Source organism: Bubalus bubalis, chromosome 10, assembly GCF_019923935.1.
Source record: "Bubalus bubalis isolate 160015118507 breed Murrah chromosome 10, NDDB_SH_1, whole genome shotgun sequence".
Lineage (NCBI taxonomy): Eukaryota > Metazoa > Chordata > Mammalia > Artiodactyla > Bovidae > Bubalus > Bubalus bubalis.
This window is the reverse complement of record NC_059166.1, coordinates 57,984,935-57,989,054: the sequence shown is the minus strand read 5'-3', so window position 1 is coordinate 57,989,054 and position 4,120 is coordinate 57,984,935. Positions and strand designations below refer to the sequence as shown.

The 4,120-nt window shown below is 41.7% G+C and overlaps 1 long non-coding RNA gene across 1 annotated transcript; it reads left to right on the top strand.

Annotated features, from left to right (window-relative positions):
- Window positions 1-2,639: 2,639 nt before the first annotated feature.
- On the top strand, window positions 2,640-3,260 carry LOC123327868. Its single transcript, XR_006542544.1, has 2 exons — window positions 2,640-2,751; window positions 3,033-3,260. It is a non-coding gene; the product is annotated as an uncharacterized LOC123327868 (long non-coding RNA).
- The last annotated feature ends 860 nt before the right edge of the window (window positions 3,261-4,120 follow it).

Below are 4,120 nucleotides of genomic sequence, written 5' to 3'. Positions count from 1 at the left end.
AGATTCCATGGGATCATATCCTTTGCTTTAAAACTTATGGCACTTCCAATTGAAGGACAACTTGCTGTTGTTGTTTAGTCTTTCAGTTGTTTCTGACTCTTTTGTGACCCATGAACCCTCCAGGCTCCTCTGACCAAGGGAATTTCTAGCAAGAATACTGGAAGGGGTTGTCATTTCTTTCTTCAGGAGATTTTCCCAACCCAGAGATTAAACTCACATCTCTGGCTAGTCTCCTGCTTTGCAGACCAATTCTTTACTGGAGAAGCTCAAAGGACAACTACTGCACTTAAAAGTTAGACAAACATGACTTTCACAAATCTGCTTTTTATAAGGTCACAAACTAATTGTTTAGCATTTTTGAGTGTACTGTTATGATCAGTTCCATTGTCTTGAAAAAGACTCATAGTTAATATTAAATACATACATTTATGTAAATAATTTTGATCATTTGTTTTCAGTATTACAACCATACTTTATGTCCCAATTTTTTCAATGTAATTTGAAGAAAAATTTTATCACTATTACATTGTAAATTCACTTAGAAATACCACAGAAATAGTTGCTGTATTCATGTGACTATACATAAGGATTTTTTTAGGGATCACCAAAGCAAGGATACATTTTGGAGTTGAAATCACATTTGGAAGGCTGTATTAAACCAACCAGTGGAAAGCCCTGGATTTATGGCATTTAAAAAATATAAACTGGACTTGCCTGGTGGTCCAGTGGTATAGAATCCTCCCACCAATGCAGGGGACACAGATTCCATCCCTAGTCTTGGAAGATTCTACATGCTGCATAGCAGCTAAGCTCGTATACCACAGATACTGAGCTCATACCCTCGAGCCCATGCTCTGTAGCAGGAGAAGCCACCCCAGTGAGAAACTTATGTGCAGCAGTGAAGACCAAGCACAGCCAAAAATAAATAAATTTTTATGAAATTGAGAAAAAAAAGTATAAACAAACACATTTCCAAAGGACACAATTTATTATGCTCATTTCTTTAGAAAGCATTTTTTTCAAACAAATTTTTGTAGGAAAGATCTTGAAAAAAAAAAAAGACTTCATATATGTGTTAAATTATGAGAAAAACAAAGACTTTTATTTTATTGCCATGTAAATAATCTGTCCAATTTGAAGATTATATGAATCATCCATTTAAATTACAGGATGATCTAAAACCACTGTATAATGTAATGCTATGCAAACATGCTGATGTGATTGGTGACAAGGGTAATGTTACCTAACACAAGTTCCTGTGCCTGATGTACAGTGAGGCCAAAGTTAAATGTGTATTGATTGATGGTGAGGCTGTTGGTTGGTGTCATAGTTATAGTGCAGTGCTCTAAGAATCTTGTGCTCAGCCAGAAGCTACCATCTCCACCCACCATGAGGGCCTTGTTTCTGCAGAAGAGCTCAAAGATATTGTTATGTATATTCCTTGAGCAGAGACCAGGATCCTGCTTTAATTGCTGCACTAAGGTTTCTTGATTGTTCCTCCTTTGTTTAGGCATTCCCTGTTTTCCTGATTAGAAGCTGTTTGAATATGTCCTTTTGGAACTCAGGGAAGATCTGGGAGACTGAAGCCTTTATCCTGCAAATAAATGGTGGACCTGAAAAGGCTTTTGTGCCCAGGAAGGTCCCAGGATGTCCTCCTTGGTTTCAGTAAAGAGAAGTTGAATTTAGCATTACCTCTTAAATTCTCCAAAAGCCTATCACCATGACATGATGATTCTGATAGATTCAAAATTCAGAAAGATTTTTAATATTAGATATGGTTTTCTGGGATTGTAACAGCAAGAGGTTTGTGAAGCAGAAAGATCCTTGGACTTGAAACCACAGCAGATTTAGCTTAATATTGGATCTACGTGCAGTATAGGAAGATACATCCCCTGACTGGTGGAAGGAAGGAAAAGAAGGGAAGAAAGAAGGAAGGGTGAGAGAGGTGGGGAGGGAGGAACTTTAATCAGTATCCCTCAGATAGTCACTTTTACATGTTAGCTCATTTTATATTCAAAGTACAGTACCCGAAAGGAAATAACACAGAGAGGTCCAATGATGCTGAGACCTTGGCCTTTGTGCACCAGTGACAAACTGAATCTTGGAGAGAGAGTTTTGAGTGAAGTAGAAAAAAGTAATTTTATTGCTTTGCCCGGCAAGGATGACACGGCAGACTCCCGCCTCAAACACTGTGTCCCAACCCAGGAGGATTTGGTGAGTTGTATAGCAGTAGTCCAATGGCGAGGTTGCTGATAAGGATCAGGGAGAGTGCAGGGCCTGCACCTCTTTAATTTGGTCTCATATGGTCTAGCCATTAGGATTCCTGGTTTTCACCCAGGCAGCCCGGGTTCGACACCCAGTATGGGAACTAAGAATACCCTTTGGGCTTCCCTGGTGGCTCAGAGGTTAAAGCGTCTGCCTGCAATGCGGGAGACCTGGGTTCGATCCCTGGGTCGGGAAGATCTCCTGGAGAAGGAAATGGCAACCCACTACAGTATTCTTGCCTGAAGAATCCCATGGACAGAGGAGCCTGGTGGGCTATATTCCACGGGGTCGCAAAGAGTCGGACACGACTGAGTGACTTCACACTTCACACATGGTCTCTTGACTGAGTTTCTCTGGTTCCTTTAATCTGATCTCAGGTGGTCTCCTCATGAGCTTCTCAAGGTTATCAAACTCTGATCTTCTATTGAAGAGCAACATCTTCCATTTGTTGGGAGCTTTAGTTCTGCTGTCTTCCTTACTATAGTGGTGAGTATCCCTGCTTGCCATGCGGGAGACCGGGGTTCGATTCCCTGATGGGGAGGAAACACACCTTTGGGCTTCCTACTAGCTCAGTTGATAAAGCATCTGCCTGCAATGTGGGAGACCTGGGTTCAATTCCTGGGTTGGGAAGATCCCCTGGAGAAGGAAATGGCAAGCCACTCCAACATTCTTGCCTGGAGAATCCCATGGACAGAGGAGCCTGACAGGCTATGGTTCTTGGGATCGCAAGAGTCAGACAGGACTTAGTGCTACCTTTCTTTCTTCAGTTCTGTAAAGAGCTTGAAGATACTGTGTATCCCTGGAAGCAGAATCCAGACCTGACCCAAAGGCTGCATTGTAATCTCTTGGCTGCTCTTCCCTTGTCTCTACATCCCTTCCCTTCCCTGATTAGCAACTGTTTGAAAGACTTCCACGGCCAGGAGCCCTATGGGGTCCTGTTGGATTTCACCAATCCACCAAAGGAAGAAATAAAGGTGCTTGTCTATGAAATGTTCTAAGCTGTGTGTGGCTCACATTTATTGTTTATCAGGGAAGAGACATAGCAAATGTAGACTGATAGTCTTCTTTTTTAAGGTATTATAATGTGGTATGTATGTGTATGTTCACACATGCAGTTGTACATAAATGTTTATTTGTGTGTGTGAAAATGTAAGTCAGGATTAGGAAATGGTAAGTCAGCATTGGAGATAAAATTATTTGATTGTGAAATTCTAAAACTAATTTAGTGAGTTTATGAATAGCTGATTTTATTCATCTATCTGATCATGTAATCTTTAGGAAAGTCTGTAATCTTATGTTGTATGGCCCCAAGACCACCCTCAGATTTGAAAGTTTGCTAGAAGGACTCACAGAATTCAAATAAGCTTCTATACTCATGGTTCTAGTTTCTTGCAACAAAAGGTAATAGTTTAAATACAGCACGGAAAAGGGTGCAAAGGGCAGAGTCCAAGAGAGACCAGGTGCAAGCTTCTGGTTATCCTCTCCCAGTGGAAACTCATGTAGTAAGTCACTTCAGTCATGTCTGACTCTTGTGACCCCATAGACTGTAGCCCACCAGGCTCCTCTGTCCATGGGATTCTCCAGGCAAGAATACTAGAGTGGGTTGCCATTTCCTTCTCCAGGGGATCATCTCGACCCAGGGATCGAACCTGCATCTCTTATGATTCCTGCATTGGCAGGTGAGTTCTTTACCACTAACATCACTTGGAAAACACATGTGCATGCTAAGTCGCTTCAGTCGTGTCCAACTCTGTGCAGTCCTAAAAACTGTAGCCTGCCAGTCTCCTCTGACTATGGGATTCTCCAGGCAAGAACACTGGAGTGGGTTGCCGTACCCTTTTCCAGGGGATCTTTC